This window comes from Bombina bombina, chromosome 6 (genome assembly GCF_027579735.1).
Source record: "Bombina bombina isolate aBomBom1 chromosome 6, aBomBom1.pri, whole genome shotgun sequence".
NCBI classification, from domain to species: Eukaryota; Metazoa; Chordata; class Amphibia; order Anura; family Bombinatoridae; genus Bombina; species Bombina bombina.
In genome coordinates, this window is record NC_069504.1 from 387,608,224 (window position 1) to 387,628,584 (window position 20,361).

General features: G+C 38.6%; 1 protein-coding gene across 3 annotated transcripts in view; it reads right to left on the reverse strand.

Moving 5' to 3' along the window:
- ARHGEF37 (Rho guanine nucleotide exchange factor 37) overlaps positions 1-20,361 on the reverse strand; it is a 300,854-nt gene that overhangs the window by 259,846 nt on the left and 20,647 nt on the right. Inside the window, exon 1 of one of the 3 annotated variants that reach the window (XM_053717098.1) lies at positions 12,525-12,633. The exons of the other annotated variants lie outside the window; for them this stretch is intronic. The gene's annotated coding sequence lies outside the window, so the exon portion shown is untranslated. Of the gene's footprint in view, positions 1-12,524; positions 12,634-20,361 lie in introns of those variants that run through there. 3 annotated transcript variants of the gene reach the window in all.

A 20,361-nucleotide genomic window follows, 5' to 3' on the forward strand; every position in this document is an offset into this window, starting at 1 on the left:
TCCTGGGACAGAGCATTTTTCTTTCACTGAGTAATCTTGTGATGCTGCTCCTGATGCTGTTCTTGGTTAAGGGGAGAACATTGATTGGTCTGCTGTTGTGTCCTCTAGTTCTGAGGAGGATATGGACACTGAAGGGAAAAAATCTGCCTTCAAGGGAAAAATAGATGCGGATTCTGATGGATGGGAGAGTCCTGATTTGAATCTTCCAGTAGTTAAGGGTGCAGATCCAGATACTACAAGTGATGCTGACTCTTTAATTTCAGAGTTTCCTTCTGTCTCTACTAAAGACGTTCCTTCTGACTCAAGCCAGTGTATAGGTGACTTTTCTGATGCCTCTTCTGTTGGTTATCTAGATAAAAGAGATGTGAACCAACTTGCTGAAGTTACTGGTTATGAGACTGGCAAGGGGGAGCCTAGGAGGTCGGAACGTCACAGAGGCAGATTTAAAGGATCTCCTTTGAGTCCTAAGAAAAAGAAAGGAAAGAAGAAGTCCTGATGTTATTTCTTTTTTTGTTTTTCTTTAAATTATTTTTGTGATGTTTCTGACCATTTCTTCCCTTAATGTCAGGTGTATGACAACTATAGCAAGGAGAGCTGCAATTTTTAAATTATTATCTGTATGTTCTGCTAATATTTTTTGTTTGCAGGAATGTGGTCTCTCTGAACATCCTAAATGTGCTGACTGGGAATATGGTCCTAAAGTATGGTCTTGTTCTTCTGATAGGAATGGGGGGGTGGGAGTTTTGTTTAATGGGTTTAGTTTTTCTATCTTTAATGTAGTTCATATTGTCCCAGGTCGGGTACTTTTGGTTAGTTTTAGTTTTTGTGGGACTGTTTTTCGTTTGTTTAATGTATATGCTTCTCCAAATAGGGTAGAACGTTTGCTTAATTTTGAAACTTTAAAGTTTTTTCTGCCAGGTCGAGAGCCAACTTTTTTGGTTGGGGATTTTAATTGAATTATCAAGAATGGGGAGAGAGAGGGTGGGAGTGATTGTAGGGTGGATAGCTCAGGGAAGTTTTTACTTGATTTGCTTAAATCTTTCGGTTTGAAAGATGCCTTCAGGTCTGTTTCTTTTTCAGGGGAGGGTTTTACTTTCTTTAGAATCTCGAATTGATTTTTGTTTTTTATCTAAATTTTTATGTGTTGATGATTTTTCTTTAAAGCGGATGCCCTTTACGGATCATGCCCTTTTGATGTGTAAGGTGAACTGTGATTTGAAGATCAAGTATGGTAAGGGTGTTTGGAAACTGAATGTGGATTTGTTAGAATATAAGAAGTTTAAGCGTCAGTTTGTTTGGATGTATGAAAGGTGGCATGAAAGAAAATGTGATTTTAGTAATGTGCTTATGTGGTGGGAATGGTTGAAGGTGGAAATAAAGAGGTTTTTTATTAAGAAAGGCTGTGAGAAAGCTAGAATGGAAAGGGAGTTGTATGATAAATGGTATCTGAGGTTGTTGTATTTGTATGAATTGAGAAATTGTGGTATTGATGTGCATGAGGAAATTGCTGAAGCAAGAAAGATAAATAAAAAGTGTATGCATGAAAAAGGAAAGAAAATTGTTTTTATGGCAAGATTGGAGAAAATGGAAAAGGATTAGTCTTGTAGTAAATATTTTTTTAAGAAAGCTTTTGAAGGAAAGACTGGTTTTGTTAGTGTTTTTGATAAGGTTGAGTGTGAAGTTAATGGTACGGATGGTGTTTTGCGTGAAGTGCATGAGTTTTACAGTGAGCTGTATAAAGAAAAAACAAGAGATGTTTTATTGGAAAATGAGTTGTTGGAAAACATTGAGGTTAAGTTGGAAAAATATGATAATGATTTGCTAGAAAGGGATCTAAGTTTGGATGAGATTGCAGAGGTTGTTAGGAGTTTTAAGAATGGGAAGGTACCTGGTTGTGATGGTTTGCCTGTTGAATTTTATACTTGTTTTTGGAATTTGATTGGGGTTGATATGTTGGATGTTTGTAAGTTTATTTTTAGAATGAATGTTTTGCCTGTTTCAATGAGGAAAGGTTTGATTGTTTTGTTATTTAAAAAGGGTGATAAGAGAGATTTGAGGAATTGGAGGCCGATTACGTTGTTGAATGTTGACTATAAGGTTATTGCAAAGGTGTTGGCAAATAGAATGCATGGAGTGATTGGTAAGGTTGTGGGTGAAGAGCAAGTGTGTGCTGTTCCTGGGCGTCAGATTTCTGAAAGTTTGTTGTTACTACGTGATGTACTGTGGTATGTGAGGGAGAGGATGAGGTCTGTTGCTGTTGCTATTGTGGATTTTGAAAAACCGTATGATAGGGTAGTGCATGATTTTATGTTTCATGTTTTAGAACGTTTAGGTTTTTCTGGTAAGATTATTGGATGGTTTAAATGTTTGTATAGTGATATTGTGAGTCAAGTCCAGGTTAATGGTTTTTTGACTGAGGAATTTTGTGTTAAATCTGGAGTGCGTCAAAGATGTCCTTTCTCTGCTGTGTTATTTGTATGTGTCATTGAGCCATTATTAACTAGTTTGAGGAAAGATAAATTAGTTAGAGGTGTGAGTGTTCCTGGTAGTAATGGAAGGTGTTTAAAAGTGATTGGGTATATGGATGATGTGAGTGTGGTATGTGAGACTCAGGCTGGTTTGAGGAGGGTGAAAACTTTAGTTGAATGTTTTTGTATGGCAAGTGGTTTCAGAGTTTATTGGAATAAGTGTAAAGTTAAAGTTTTTGGTAATGATAGGGAGATTGATTCCTGTGGATGGCCTGTGACTGAAGGTGCAATTGATGTGTTGGGTGTGAAATTTGATGTGGATTTGAAAGGCTTGGAAAGTTGGGAGAATGTTTTTGATAAAGTGAGTATAAAACTTCAGTTTTGGTCTTTAAGGACTTTATCTTTGGAAGGAAAAATGTTAGTTATTAAATCGGTTTTGATCCCTATTATGTTATATTTGGCGTTAGTTTTTCCGCCACCTGAGAGGATTTTTCGGAGAATTTTGAGAGTGTTGTTTTCTTTTTTCTGGAGTTCTGGTATGGAGCGTTTGAAAAGAGATGTTGTTGTTAAGAGTAAGAATGTTGGTGGTAAGGGTTTACCAAATGTGGAGAGATTTTTGGCTGTGAAATATGTTAGTAGGTGTGTGGTTCTGAGTGGTAAGGATAGCATGGCTGGTTCTATGGTAAAGTATGCTTGTAGAAATGTTTTAAGACGATATGGTTTATTTGAGATTGATAGAATGTTTTGCTGTTCCGTGGTTTTATGTAAGGGTGGAATGTTGGATTAAAAAATATGGTTTGGAGAATGTTAGTAGGGAGATGTGGTGTGCAAACAGAATGGTGTTGAAAATGTTGGAGAAGAAGGAAGGTCTTGAGTTGATTGGGGGTTTGAATGAAAATGAATGTGTGTTGGTATGGAAAAATGTGTGTAATAAGTATTTGATGAATAGGCAGAAAGATATTAGTTGGATGAGTGTGCATAAGTGTTTGCCAACAAGGGATTTTCAGAGAATGCGTCATTTAGTGGCTTCAGAAGTGTGTCCTAGAGATGGTTGTTTTCAAAGCGAGAGTGTTATTCATTTGTTTTGGAATTGTGAGTATGCTAGGGATGTTTGGAGAAGTTTGAAAAGGATGATTAAGGGTTTGACTGGAGTGCAGTTTTTTACTTTTAATATGATGATGTATGGTTTGTGTGGAAGTGGTGTGGAAAAGGAGAAAGCAAGATTGATATGGTTGTTGGCATGTTGTGTGAAGGAGGTGTTGTGGGATGTGCGTAATATTTTGATTTTTAAGAAAGAGGTAGTTACTGTAGGTAATTGTGTGGGTATGATCCGTGGCAAGTTGTTTTTGTATTTTTCTTTTGATAGGAGGTGATATGGGGAATTAGATTCTGAAGGCATCTGGAAGACAAAGAAGTGGAAGGATTGGATTATTTAGTTTTTTTTTTGTTTGTTTTTTTTTCCTCCAGTTTGTTTTTGTCTGTATTTGAAATATGTTTAATTTTATTTTGTGTGATTATTTAAGTTTAATGTTTGCATTTTGATTTTTTTCTCATGACAAAAATTTGGGTCAATATTTCAGTTTTGTAACGAGATATTTTGTTTGTATTTGTTATTATGATTTTATTTTGTATATATGCATATATGATTATTTTTCTAATAAAAGAATTATGAAACGATTGTCTGGGGTTGCTGTGTTCCTTGTTCAGAGAGGAATTGCCTGGTATTTCGGCGCTGGACTGACCGTAATAGGCGGGATCAAACTGATATACTACAGGAAAGTTCCACTCTGTGAAAAGCATTACTGGGCTAAAAAGTTGCACCCAGGTGGTAAATCGCCATAGAACAGGCTAACAATGGTATTGAGCCAGTTGTTCATTCCTGTGAGTGCACTTCTATCTGTATGTATTTAGTCTCCCTATGGGAAAAAGGGGCAACCAGACGTGGACTCCTTGCTCAGTGTGCTTAGAGGAATATGGCTACACCTCACTGACGAGGCCCAATGAAGGCCGAAACGATCGTCTGGGGTTGCTGTGTTCCTTGTTCAGAGAGGAATTGCCTGGTATTTCGGCGGTGGGCTGACCGTAATAGGCGGGATCAGACTGATATACTACAGGAAAGTTCCACTCTGTGAAAAGCATTACTGGGCTAAAAAGTGGCACCCAGGTGGTAAATCGCCATAGAACAGACTAACAATGGTATTGAGCCAGTTGTTCGTTCCTGTGAGTGCACTTCTATCTGTATGTATTTAGTCTCCCTATGGGAAAAAGGGGCAACCAGACGTGGACTCCTTGCTCAGTGTGCTTAGAGGAATATGGCTACACCTCACTGACAAGGCCCAATGAAGGCCGAAACGATCGTCTGAGGTTGCTGTGTTCCTTGTTCAGAGAGGAATTGCCTGGTATTTCGGCGCTGGACTGACCGTAATAGGCGGGATCAGACTGATATACTACAGGAAAGTTCCACTCTGTGAAAAGCATTACTGGGCTAAAAAGTTGCACCCAGGTGGTAAATCACCATAGAACAGGCTAACAATGGTATTGAGCCAGTTTTTCATTCCTGTGAGTGCACTTCTATCTGTATGTATTTAGTCTCCCTATGGGAAAAAGGGGCAACCAGACGTGGACTCCTTGCTCAGTGTGCTTAGAGGAATATGGCTACACCTCACTGACGAGGCCCAATGAAGGCCGAAACGATCGTCTGGGGTTGCTGTGTTCCTTGTTCAGAGAGGAATTGCCTGGTATTTCGGCGGTGGGCTGACCGTAATAGGCGGGATCAGACTGATATACTACAGGAAAGTTCCACTCTGTGAAAAGCATTACTGGGCTAAAAAGTGGCACCCAGGTGGTAAATCGCCATAGAACAGACTAACAATGGTATTGAGCCAGTTGTTCGTTCCTGTGAGTGCACTTCTATCTGTATGTATTTAGTCTCCCTATGGGAAAAAGGGGCAACCAGACGTGGACTCCTTGCTCAGTGTGCTTAGAGGAATATGGCTACACCTCACTGACAAGGCCCAATGAAGGCCGAAACGATCGTCTGAGGTTGCTGTGTTCCTTGTTCAGAGAGGAATTGCCTGGTATTTCGGCGCTGGACTGACCGTAATAGGCGGGATCAGACTGATATACTACAGGAAAGTTCCACTCTGTGAAAAGCATTACTGGGCTAAAAAGTTGCACCCAGGTGGTAAATCGCCATAAAACAGGCTAACAATGGTATTGAGCCAGTTGTTCGTTCCTGTGAGTGCACTTCTATCTGTATGTATTTAGTCTCCCTATAGGAAAAAGGGGCAACCAGACGTGGACTCCTTGCTCAGTGTGCTTAGAGGAATATGGCTACACTTCACTGACGAGGCCCAATGAAGGCCAAAACGATCGTCTGGGGTTGCTGTGTTCCTTGTTCAGAGAGGAATTGCCTGGTATTTCGGTGCTGGACTGACCGTAATAGGCGGGATCAGACTGATATACTACAGGAAAGTTCCACTCTGTGAAAAGCATTACTGGGCTAAAAAGTTGTACCCAGGTGGTAAAATCACCATAGAACAGGCTAACAATGGTATTGAGCCAGTTGTTCGTTCCTGTGAGTGCACTTCTATCTGTATGTATTTAAAAGAAAAGCTAGTCGGTGATTAGTGGCTACACATATATACTTTTGAATAGAGGCATTTTTGCAATAGAGCAAACAGAGCATGCGATTTTAAGATATTTTTCAATCTACTACTATTATCAATTTTCCTTTGTATTTGATATCCTTTGTTGAAAATCATACATAGGTAGGCTCGGCAGCAGCAATGCACTACTGGGAGCTAGTTGCTGATTGGTGGCTACATAATTATACCTTTTGTCATTAGCTCAGCAGATGTGTTCAACTGGGTCCCAGTAATGTATTGGTGCTCTGTAGTTAACTTTTAAGTATGTGTTTAACCCAATTGCAGTGGTTAAACACATAGTTTTATGCAAGAAAGTGCAATAATAAAATGTTCTAACTCATTATTAGAACATTTACTATTTCTACTTGTATACCACTTTAAGGGCCAGATTACAAGTTTAGAGATATTTGCACTCAATTGAGTAATACCAGTGCACGCAAATGTGCGCTGGTATTAAGAGTTAGGTGCAGTGCAAAAGCAACCTCGTGTTCGCATTGAGCGTGCTTCCATAGGCTCCAATGGGAACCTCGTTCTCATGCCGTTAGACATGGCATGAGAACTAGCGCGGCAAAGAGGGTAAGTCATGCAGCGATTGGCACCAAATGTAAAAATGTATGTATATGCTTATATACATATATATATTTATGTGTTTATATGTGTATGTACATATATTAACACATAAATATATATGTATATAGTAAGCATATACATATACTGTATATTTATTGAGAACACACAGTCCTCATAGACCACAATGTAGGTACTTTTCAGTGCTATTTTTTTCTAACACCTCACACCTGCCACAATTAACCCCATAAAACTGCTTCATGCAGTTTTGTAAAAAAAGATGCTATTTTATATTTTTAATTAAAATACAACCTCACACTAAAGTTTGGGGCCAATTGGGGAACTTTTTTAAACCACTTGTAATGGCTGGTTGGCTTTTATTGTGCACCCGCAAACGGATAAATTTGCCCTTTTACGCCCATGCGATGAATTAGTGCTATTAGTGATAATAAAATTCATATTACAGAAAAGGGGGGTAGTAGCGGTGTGCTAAAAGCTAACGGGGTCTGAGAAATGTCAAAGATATTAAAAAAATAAAATATATATATATATATATATATATATATATATATATATATATATATATATATATAAATAACCCACTGCTTACAAATCGAAAATCTCACATGTGTTTATTAATGAATAAAATGCAATATACTTAGAAATCTATAGACTTTAAAAATAAAGGACAAATTCTAGCCTAATGACCGGTCATAGCTAATACTGTAATATCTAAAACCCTATCCTATAATAAACCAAGTTAATAATCTTTACAGAAAAGTGTGAGTGCTTTCTAAAGTGCAATATATAGTGATGTTGTGAACCTAAAAAATTGGGTTCGCGAACGGCGAACGCGAACTTCCACAAAAGTTTGCGAACGGGCGAACCGCCATAGACTTCAATAAGCAGGCACATTTTAAAACCCACAGGGACTCTTTCTGGCCACAATAGTGATGGGAAAGTTGTTTCAAGGGCACTAACACCTGGACTGTGGCATGCCGGAAGGGGATCCATGGCAAAACTCCCATGGAAAATTACATAGTTGATGCAGAGTCTGGTTTTAATCCATAAAGGGCATAAATCACCTAACATTCCTAAATTGTTTGGAATAACGTGCTTTAAAACATCAGGTATTATGTTGTATCGATCAGGTAGTGTAAGGGTTACGCCTGCTTCACAGTGCGCAGTGTAGGTGATATACCTGCCCTGACCATGCTTTGCAGACCAGGTATCAGTGGTCAGATGGACCCTTGCCCCAACACTGTGTGCCAGACATGCCATTATAGCAGACTTATATGGCTTTGGCATTGCTTTTTGGTAATTAGAAGGCTGCTAAATGCCACTGCGCACCACACGTGTTTTATGCCCAGCAGTGAAGGGGTTAATTAGGGAGCATGTAGGCAGCTTGTAGATTTAATTTTAGCTTAAGTGTAGTGTAGTAGACATCCCAAAGTATTGATCTAGGCACATTTTGGTATATTTCATGCCACCATTTCACCGCCAAATGCGATCAAATAAAAAAAAATTGTTCACTTTTTCACAAACTTTAGGATTCTCACAGAAATTATTTACAAACAACTTATGCAATTATGGCGTAAATGGTTGTAAATGCTTCTCTGGGATCCCCTTTGTTCAGAAATAGCAGACATATGGCTTTGGTGTTGCTTTTTGGTAATTAGAAGGCTGCTAAATGCCACTGCGCACCACATGTGTTTTATGCCCAGCAGTGAAGGGGTTAATTAGGGAGCATGTAGGGAGCTTGTAGGGTTAATTTTAACTTACGTGTAGTGTAGTAGATAACCCAAAGTATTGATCTAGGCCCATTTTGGTATATTTAATGCCATCATTTCACCGCCAAATGCGATCAAATTTTAAAAAAAAATTCAATTTTTTCGCAATTTTTGGTTTCTCACTGAAATTATTTACAAACAGCTTGTGCAATTATGGAACAAATGGTTGTAAATGCTTCTCTGGGATCCCCTTTGTTCAGAAATAGCAGACATATATGACTTTGGGGTTGATTTCTGGTAATTAGAAGGCCGCTAAATGCTGCTGCGCATCACACGTGTATTATGACTAGCAGTGAAGGGGTTAATTAGGTAGTTTGTAGGGAGCTTGCAGGGTTAATTTTAGCTTTAGTGTAGAGATCAGCCTCCCATCTGACACATCAGACCCCCTGATCCCTCCCAAACAGCTTCCTTCCCTCCCCCACCCCACAATAGTCCCGCCATCTTAAGTACTGGCAGAAAGTCTGCCAGTACTAAAATAAAAGGTTTTTAAAAAAAAATTATTTTTTTTAGCATATTTACATATGCTGTGGTGTAGCATCCCCCCATAGCCCCCAACCTCCCTGATCCCCACCAAAACAGCTCTCTAACCCTCCCCATCTGCCTTATTGGTGGCCATCTTGGGTACTGGCAGCTGTCTGCTATTATTTCACAGTCAAAAAAGTGTTGTTTTTTTTAAATGTGCACTACTGTTACACCAGATATGAGTGGTGGCACTGGGCAAGTGGGCACAGTATACGCTGTGAGCCTGACACACACGCTGGCAGGCAGGCAACTGCAATTAGATTACACAGGAAAAAAAAAAAGCAGACTGATGTTCTAGCCCTAAAAAGGACTTTTTGGGGTGCTGTCCTTACAGCAGAGATCAGATGAGTCCTTCAGGACTGTAGTGGACACTGAATACACTAGCCTAGCTATCGATTTCCCTATTAAATCAGCATCAGCTACACTGTCCCTCCTCTCACTAAGAATGCAGCTTCCAAATGAATCTAAAATGGATGCTGTCCAGGAGGTGGGAGGGTCTGGGAGGGAGGGTCTGCTGCTGATTGGCTGTAATGTGTATTCTGACTGTGAGGTACAGGGTCAAAGTTTACTCAATGATGACGAATAGGGGGCGGATCAAACATTGCATATGTTTGCCCACCGAGGCGAACGCGAACATGCTATGTTTGCCGGGAACTATTCGCGACATCACTAGTATGTTTAAAGTGCCTTGTGTGAATATGATGGTGTATATTGTTGTAACCTATAACATAAGTGTAATCAACAGAAAAAGTGCTTTGCGTTTGCTATGAACTTGTTATATAGTGCTATAAGTAACTACAGAAGATACGCTACAATATTGCAATGTGCAATATATTACAACATGTGTGTTGCAAAACTTATATAAGTAGGTGTGCCAAGTGTCTGTCTAAAATGTACAATGATAAAAAATATATAAAAAATCACTAAGACATGATATTACTTTATACGCCAAAGATCATAATAGTTAAAAATACAAAGTGCAAGATGCCTAATCGGTATAACAGTCTCTATAATCTCCTCCTCTTATTAGCAAATAGTATGCCAAAGTATTCAAGTGACAAAAAGTCTATGGCTGTATCTTAAGTCTTATAGCGTTATCATTTGCAGAAGAGGCAGCATTTCACTACTGGACACATCAGATCAGCTAATGGCAAAAGGGATGTGTGTGCAGTCACCTAACAACAGCTTGCTCATAAGCCTACCAAGGTACTATTTTCAAACAAAGGATATCAATGAACAAAGCAAATTGGATAATAAAAGTAGATTAAAAAGTTGTTTAAAATTGCATGCTCTATCTGAATTACAAAAGAAAATGTTTGGGTTTCATGTCCATTTGAAGGGATGTTAAACAGTCATTGTTGTAATAAAAGAAGCACTAAGCAGTTGGGTTATACTTAGTAGAAACCACTGCAATATGTATTATTATGCATTATTATGATGTATTATTTATTATTTTAACCTTTAATTTCTTATTTTTAACTTCATTTGTGCAGTATTAATTACTTTCTGTCACAGCCCTACAAGGAGGCTGTACTTTCTACAGGAAGGCTTATCTAGCTTGATGTCCTAAATCTTATAGAGTAGCTTGAGCTGGTTTAGTATTCAGATAATGCTAGAGAGACAGTAAGCAGACCTCCCAACTGTCTCTATGTGAGAGTAACAGTTCCTGATTCTGAGCTCTGTCCCACTGTCACCCTGAAACAGTCATATGTCCCTATTTGCAGAATTCCCTCTTAGCTCCACCCACTGAACACTCAGACAAGCCCACAAACTACCCAGATAAACCAACTGACCAACAAGACACACCCACAATCCCACTCCTTAACCAACCAAAATCCCACCCCTCCCTACACAGCTTTACCCACAAAATGGTGACGGCCCCATCAACCACCTGAATCCCTGATTCCAAGCCACAAATGTTGTAAGGTATGAGTAAGTTTTGCTCATGCTTAGTAGAGGCAGAATGCAACTTAAGTTCCAAAACATGTCTCCTCTCTTGTCTCCCAGAGAGTAGGGGCTACAATGAGAAATGTTAAATGCTTATTTTGCAAGAAAACAAGTAAATTGTTTGTTGACTTTTACATATTGTTTGTTTATTTTTTTACTGTAGGAGCACAGTTTAATATTTCTTTAGGGGGCTTAAATCATTGTTAAATGCCCTACCATGTTTCACCATACAGGTTTTTTCTAAAGGTAACTTGCTGATCTTTGATTGTATAATGTGTTCTGTTTTTGTCAATAATATTTACATTTCCCGTCTTTGGATAATTCAAAACCAGAGGTTATTAATTTTGCAGGGTCTGTCTGGGTATACATGGTAGTGAATGAATGTATTGCAACTTGTAACAGTCTGTAGTAATTAGCTGTAGAAGCAAATTGCTAAATTTATCCATTAAAAAGATAGAAGCATTTGAGAAATGTGATTTAAATGGACATTGTTCTTTCATGATTATAATAGAGCATACAATGTTAAACAACTTTCCAATGTACTTCTGTTATCGATTTCACTTTGTTTTCTTAATATCCTTTGTTGAAGGAGCAGCATAGCACTACTGGGAGCTAGCTGAATACATAAAGTAAGCCAATGACAATAGGCACATATGTGCAGCCACCAATCAGCAGCTAGCTTCCAGAAGTGCTTTGCTGGTCCTCAGCCACCTAGGTATTCTTTTCTAAAAATGATAACAAGAGAACGAAGCAAATTAGATACTAGAAGTTAATTGGAATGTTGTTTAAAGGGAAAGTAAACCCCAAAACTTTATTTTATGATTCAGATAGAACATACAATTTTAAACAACTTTCCAATTTAATTCTATTATCAAATTTTCTTCATTCTCTTGTTATCCATTGCTGAAGGGACAGCATTGCACTACCGACAGGAAGCTGAAAATATCTATTTAGCCAATCACAAGAGACAAATGTGTGCAGGCACCAATTAGCAGCAGCTCCCACTAGTGTATGATATGTGCGTATTCATTTTTTTAACAAGGGATATTAAGAGAACGAAGCACATTTGAAAATAGAAGTGAATTTAAAAGTGTCTTAAAATGACATGCTCTATCTGAATCATGCAAGTTTAATTTTGAAAGTGGATTGTTAAGCTTTTTACGGCTTACAGATAGAGAGGGCGCCAAGGGCTAAAGGTATCAGACACCAATGTAGTGTAAAAAATATATTTAATAAAAATCAATATACAATCATAAAATCAGTACAAATTAGGGACGTCTCCCTAGATATTAAAAATCCTAAGTCACAGTTAATTGCTACAATGTGGTAGACAAATATGAAAAATAAAAAATAAAAAATAAAGTGCACATCTAACTTCTGTTTATTCTTAACAAGTTTAATTTTGACTTTGCTATTCTTTTAAAATTACATGCTCTACGTGAATCATGAAATAAAAAAAATATTGGATTTCATATTCCTTTAATGTAGAATGATATAGAAATATAAAGCAAACTTATAGCTGCACTTACCAACATTGTATATTTAGTTACATAATGTATATTTGTCAATAATATTTACATTACCCGCCTTTGGATCATTCAAAACCATAGGTAATTTATTTTCTAGTGTCTGTCTGGGTATAAATGGTAGTGAATTAATGTATTGCAAATTGTCACGGTCTGTAGTAATTATCTGTTGAAGCAAAATTGGCAAATTAATCCATTAAAAATGTATAAGCAAACTTATAGCAGCACTTACCAACATTATAGATTTAGTTACATAATATATGTGCGCTTATAAAGCATATCTCATTCTCAGTCATAAAAATAATTCACTATCTTTCTACTAATCACACATTTCCTCATTCTAATGGACTGACAGAACTGGTTAGGTTGGATTTTTTTGTGGCTTGGTATCCGATGACTATTTTAACCTCAGTACATAATTAATTCTGATATATTCTTTAAGGAAATGCATAGTATGTAAATATAATATTTTGCAATGATACCTTCATAAATAAGATTTATTTTTAAGATAATAAACTAACGGCTAGATCCCAAGTTTTTGTCGGTAAGGCTTGCGGGGCTAACGCTCCTTTTTTTCTTACCGCTCCCTTAAGCCAACACTGGTATTACGAGTTTTCTTTAAGCCGGCGTCAGCCTCAGAAAAGTGAGCGTTGAGCAAAATTTAGCTCCGCATCTAACCTTGATACCAGCGTTGCTTACGGTAGCGGTAAACTGGCAAAACGATTTCCCCATAGGAAACAATGGGGCTGAGCTGGCTGAAAAAAACCTAACACCTGCAAAAAAGCAGCGTTCAGATCCTAACGCAGCCCCATTGTTTCCCATGGGAAAATAAAAAATATGTCTACAACTAACACCCTAACATGAACCCCGAGTCTAAACACCCCTAATCTTACACTTATTAATCCCTAATCTGCCGCCCCCGACATCGCCGACACCTGCATTATAGTATTAACCCCTAATCTGCCGCTCCGGACACCGCCGCCACCTACATTATACTTATAAACCCTAATCTGCTGCCCCCAACATCTCCGACACCTACATTATATTTATTAACCCCTAATCTGCCCCCCCAACGTCGCCGCAACTATATTAAATTTATTAACCCCTAATCTGCCGCCGCCAACGTCCCACCACTATAATAAAGTTATTAACCCCTAAACCTAAGTCTAACCCTAACCCCCCCAACTTAAATATAATTTAAATTAAACAAAATTAATTTAACATAATTAAATAAATTAATCCTATTTAAAACTAAATACTTACCTATAAAATAAACTAATAGTTACATTGTAGCTAGTTTAGGATTTATTTTTATATTACAGGCAACTTTGTATTTATTTTAACTAGGTACAATAGTTATTAAATAGTTATTAACTATTTAATAACTACCTAGCTAAAATAAATACAAAATTACCTGTAAAATAAACCCTAACCTAAGTTACAATTACACCTGACACTACACTATCATTAAACTAATTACCTAAACTACCTACAATTAAATACAATTAAATTAAATTAAATAAACTAAATTACGAAAAAAAAACACTAAATTACAGAAAATAAAAAAAGAATTACAAGAATTTTAAACTAATTATACCTAATCTAATCCCCCTAATAAAATAAAAAAGCCCCCCAAAATAATAAAATTTCCCTACCCTATACTAAATTACAAATAGCCCTTAAAAGGGCCTTTTACAGGGCATTGCCCAAAGTAATAAGCTCTTTTACCTGTAAAAAAAAAATATGATTACGGTAACCACCGAAACGCGTCAGATGTGAGGGGGTACCTGTCATCATTTGTACTTTTATCTTTGCCTGTAGGTGCTTCGACATTGTCGATATGATGTGTGCTGTTTTTTAGCTCTTTGGCTTTTTTTCAATAAAGAGCGATATTGGTGAAGGAGGAGCCGGTCTGGACATTTTTCTTTTCTACAAGTAAAAAAAAAAAATACAATACCCCCCCAACATTACAACCCACCACCCACACACCCCTACTCTAAAACCCACCCAATCCCCCCTTAAAAAAACCTAACACTAACCCCCTGAAGATCACCCTACCGTGAGCTGTCTTCGCCCAGCCGGGCACAAGTGGTCCTCTATACAGCAGAATTCTTCATCCGATCGGGGCAGAAGAGGTCCTCCAGATGGCAGAAGGCTTCATCCATGCGGCATCTTCTATCTTCATCCTTCCGGAGCGGAGCGGGTCCATCTTCAATCCAGCCGACGTGGAGCATCCTCTTCAAACGAAGTCCTAACGAAGAATGAAGGTTCCTTTAAATGACGTCATCCAAGATGGCGTCCCTTCAATTGCGATTGGCTGATAGAATCCTATCAGCCAATCAGAATTGAGGTTGGAAAAATCCTATTGTCTGATGCTATCAGCCAATAGGATTGACCTCGCATTCTATTGGCTGATTGGAACAGCCAATAGAATGCAAGGTCAATCCTATTGGCTGATTGGATCAGCCAATCGGATTGCACTTCAATCCTATTGGCTGATTACATCAGCCAATAGGATTTTTCCTACCTTAATTCCGATTGGCTGATAGGATTCTATGAGCCAATCGGAATTTAAGGGACGCCATCTTGGATGACGTAATTTAAAGGAACCTTCATTCCTCGTTAGGACTTTTGAAGAGGATGCTCCGCGTCGGCTGGATTGAAGATGGACCCGCTCCGCTCCGGAAGGATGAAGACTTTTGCCGTATGGAGGACCACTTGTGCCCAGCTGAGTGAAGACGGCTCAAGGTAGGGTGATCTTCAGGGGGTTAATGTTAGGTTTTTTTAAGGAAGGATTGAGTGGGTTTTAGAGTAGGGGTGTGTTGGTGGTGGGTTGTAATGTAGGGGGGGTATTGTATTTTTTTTACAGGTAAAAGAGCTGATTACTTTGGGGCAATGTTTTGAAAAGGATAAGACTCTTGAGCGCTTACAGCTGGATACTCAATAAGGAAAGATTTATAATGACACAATAATATAGTGGACTGTCCACAGCACCAGTGAAGTAAAAGGAATCTTCTTTATTAAATGCTTAAAAGCATACAAGACAGGTATGCGACGTTTCGAGACCGCAGTCTCTTAATCATGCATACACAGTAATGCACCTGTCTCTTAATTTAAAGGCAGTGTCAACCAATCACATTCAGGATCCAAGGTAACACACCTTGTGCTTGGATTAACCTTTTCATCTCTTATTTAAACATATGTACAATTGTGATTTGAGTATGTAGATTCTGCCATCCACAAATAGAGACATAAATAAAAACAATGTATTTACACTAAGAACAGGTAAATTACAGAACATAGGTAAAAAGCAGATGTATACTTACAGAAATATAATTACATCTCGATTTTGCAACTCTTTTAATTTACAGCCTTTAAGCAAAACACTGTTATTTTTTACAATGTATAAACTCTTTATTTTAATCCTACAGAGCACGAGATATAAAAATTATCCTGCATAAACTATAAATAACTTAAATTTATAACTCTAAACCTTAGGAATACACTCATGATACAACAATCAAGAGAGTAAGTAGAGGGGAACTCAGACTACAAGTCCATAGCCCATAAAACTCTTAACTACTGACTTTTAAATGCGGTAGAAGTCTGGACAGGAGAGGGTCTACCGCTCACTTCTTCCAAGTCTCATAATACCGGCGTTAGGCAAATCCCATTAAAAAGATAGGATACACCTGTACCTGTCAGACTCGTAATACCAGCGGGCGTTAAAAAGCAGCGTTGGGACCTCTCAATGCTGCATTTTAAGGCTAATGCCAAACTCGTGATCTAGGCGTAAGAATTTAGTGAAATTAACAGTATTTAGTCCTATTCCAGCCTATTTAAATTTACCATTCAAAAGCATAATGTGCAGCTTAGGCGTTTTTGGCTTTATTTTCAAAGGCCTAGATTTGGAGTTTGGCGTTAGCCGTGAAAACCAGCGTTAGAGGCTCCTAACGCTGGTTTTAGGCTACCTCCGGTATTTGGAGTCACTCAAAAAAGGGTCTAACGCTCACTTTTCAGCCGCGACTTTTCCATACCGCAGATCCCCTTACGTCAATTGCGTATCCTATCTTTTCAATGGGATCTTTCTAACTCCGGTATTTAGAGTCGTGTCTGAAGTGAGCGTTAGACATCTAACGACAAAACTCCAGCCGCAGGAAAAAAGTCAGTAGTTAAGAGCTTTCTGGGCTAACGCCGGTTTATAAAGCTCTTAACTACTGTACTCTAAAGTACACTAACACCCATAAACTACCTATGTACCCCTAAACCGAGGTCCCCCCACATCGCCGACACTCGATTACATTTTTTTAACCCCTAATCTGCCGACCGCCACCTACGTTATACTTATGTACCCCTAATCTGCTGCCCCTAACACCGCCAACCCCTATATTATATTTATTAACCCCTAACCTGCCCCCCACAACGTCGCAGCCAGCTACCTATAATAATTAACCCCTAATCTGCCGACCGCAAAGCGCCGCCACCTACATTATACTTATGTACCCCTAATCTGCTGCCCCTAACACCGCCGACCCCTATATTATATTTATTAACCCCTAATCTGCCCCCCTCAACGTCGCCTCCACCTGCCTACACTTATTAACCCCTAATCTGCCGAGCGGACCGCACCGCTATTATTATAAAGTTATTAACCCCTAATCCGCCTCACTAACCCTATAATAAATAGTATTAACCCCTAATCTGCCCTCCCTAACATCGCCGACACCTAACTTCAAACATTAACCCCTAATCTGCCGACTGGAGCTCACCGCTATTCTAATAAATGTATTAACCCCTAAAGCTAAGTCTAACCCTAACACTAACACCCCCCTAAGTTAAATATAATTTAAATCTAACGAAATAAATTAACTCTTATTAAATAAATTATTCCTATTTAAAGCTAAATACTTACCTGTAAAATAAATCCTAATATAGCTACAATATAAATTATAATTATATTATAGCTATTTTAGGATTTATATTTATTTTACAGGCAACTTTGTATTTATTTTAACCAGGTACAATAGCTATTAAATAGTTAAGAACTATTTAATAGCTAAAATAGTTAAAATAATTACAAAATTACCTGTAAAATAAATCCTAACCTAAGTTACAATTAAACCTAACACTACACTATCAATAAATTAATTAAATAAACTACCTACAATTACCTACAATTAACCTAACACTACACTATCAATAAATTAATTAAATACAATTCCTATAAATAAATACAATTAAATAAACTAGCTAAAGTACAAAAAATAAAAAAGAACTAAGTTACAAAAAATAAAAAAATATTTACAAACATAAGAAAAATATTACAACAATTTTAAACTAATTACACCTACTCTAAGCCCCCTAATAAAATAACAAAGCCCCCCAAAATAAAAAAAATGCCCTACCCTATTCTAAATTACTAAAGTTCAAAGCTCTTTTACCTTACCAGCCCTGAACAGGGCCCTTTGCGGGGCATGCCGCAAGAAATTCAGCTCTTTTGCCTGTAAAAAAAAACATACAATACCCCCCCCAACATTACAACCCACCACCCACATACCCCTCAGCCAATCAGCCAATCAGAATCAAGTTCAATCCGATTGGCTGATCCAATCAGCCAATCAGATTGAGCTCGCATTCTATTGGCTGTTCCGATCAGCCAATAGAATGCGAGCTCAATCTGATTGGCTGATCGGATCAGCCAATCGGATTGAACTTGATTCTGATTGGCTGACTCCATCAGCCAATCAGAATATTCCTACCTTAATTCCGATTGGCTGATAGAATCCTATCAGCCAATCGGAATTCGAGGGACGCCATCTTGGATGACGTCATTTAAAGGAACCGTCATTCGTCGTTCAGTCGTCGGCCAGGATGGATGTTCCGCGTCGGAGGTCTTCAGGATGCTGCCGCTTCGCTCCGGATGGATGCCGCTTGGATGAAGACTTCAATCGGATGGAAGACCTCTTCTGCCCCGCTTGGATGAAGACTTCAGCCGGATCATGGACCTCTTCAGCCCCCCGCTTGGGCTTGGATCAGGACATCGGAGGAGCTCTTCTGGACGGATCGGTGTGATACCCGGTGAGGTGAAGACAAGGTAGGATGATCTTCAGGGGCTTAGTGTTAGGTTTATTTAAGGGGGGTTTGGGTTAGATTAGGGGTATGTGGGTGGTGGGTTGTAATGTTGGGGGGGGTATTGTATGTTTTTTTTTACAGGCAAAAGAGCTGAATTTCTTGGGGCATGCCCCGCAAAGGGCCCTGTTCAGGGCTGGTAAGGTAAAAGAGCTTTGAACTTTAGTAATTTAGAATAGGGTAGGGCATTTTTTTTATTTTGGGGGGCTTTGTTATTTTATTAGGGGGCTTAGAGTAGGTGTAATTAGTTTAAAATTGTTGTAACATTTTTCTTATGTTTGTAAATATTTTTTTATTTTTTGTAGGCGATGTTAGGGCAGCAGATTAGGGGTACATAGGGATAATGTAAGTAGTGGCGGTTTACGGAGCGGCAGATTAGGGGTTAATAATAATATGCAGGGGTCAGCGATAGCGGGGGCGGCAGAATAGGGGTTAATAAGTGTAAGGTTAGGGGTGTTTAGACTCGGGGTACATGCTAGAGTGTTAGGTGCAGACGTAGGAAGTGTTTCCGCATAGCAAACAATGGGGCTGGGTTAGGAGCTGAACGCGGCTTTTTTGCAGATGTTAGGTTTTTTTTCAGCTCAAACAGCCCCATTGTTTTCTATGGGAGAATCGTGCATGAGCACGTTTTTGAGGCTGGCCGCTTGCGTAAGCAACTCTGGTATCGAGAGTTGAAGCTGCGTTAAATATGCTCTACGCTCCTTTTTTGGAGCCTAACGCAGCCTTTATGTGGACTCTCAATACCAGAGTTATTTTTATGGTGTGGCCAGAAAAAAGCCGGCGTTAGCTACGCGGGTCTTTACCGACAAAACTCCAAATCTAGGCCTAAGCCTTTCCAATTCATTAGAAAAGCTGTTGCTTGAACTAGTAAAAACTTCCAAAATACATATATGGGGTAGATTTACCAAAGGTCGAGCGGATATTATTCGCTGTACTGAATCATGTCCGCTCAACCTCGCTAAATGCCGACAGCATATGCTGTCGGCATTTATCATTGCATAAGCATTTCTAGTGAAATGCTTGTGCAATGCCGCCCCCTCCTCACCAGCAGCCAATTGGCCGCTAGAGGGGCCGTCAATCATCCCGATAGTATCCAATCAGGATGATTTCAGTCCGCCACCTAAAAGGTCTAACAACCGAGCCTGATACAATGGTGGTAGGATGTAGCATCGGCTGCTTAATAAATCGTACCCCATGGTCTTTATGGGTTTTTGACCATTTTTTTGTTTATGATTAGACAAATGTGTAATTGCAGGATTTGTATTAATCTTTGCAAGATTTTCCCAGGCTTTTCATAGATCTTTTATGGAGATGTACACAAACATGTACAAAATATCTTTACATAGAGTGTCCAGTGGTGATAGGTGTATTGTATGGACCCTGACGACAGTCCATGAACTTTATTTTACTAGACATACCCAATCTGAAAATCAGTTACTATTTCAGTAATCCTATAGGGAATAACATGCATTTAGTTTTTTGATTTTTAAAGGAATATAAGTTTAATTATGTGTAGTAAAACAACATTGCAATACATTTTCATTATTTATTTTGTCCCCCTTACCTGTAACTCAAAAAGTAATAAACTAAAGGTAACCACCATGTTGCAACCTAGGTTTCCCTTACATAATCTTTACTGCTGAGGAAAATGAGACACAGATAAAGGGATCATTCACATTCTATTAGCCAATCGTTTTCAGCAGATTTTTGGCCACTGATATAAGTTCAAGACGATCTGGCCCATTTTTCACTTGACAGCTAGAGG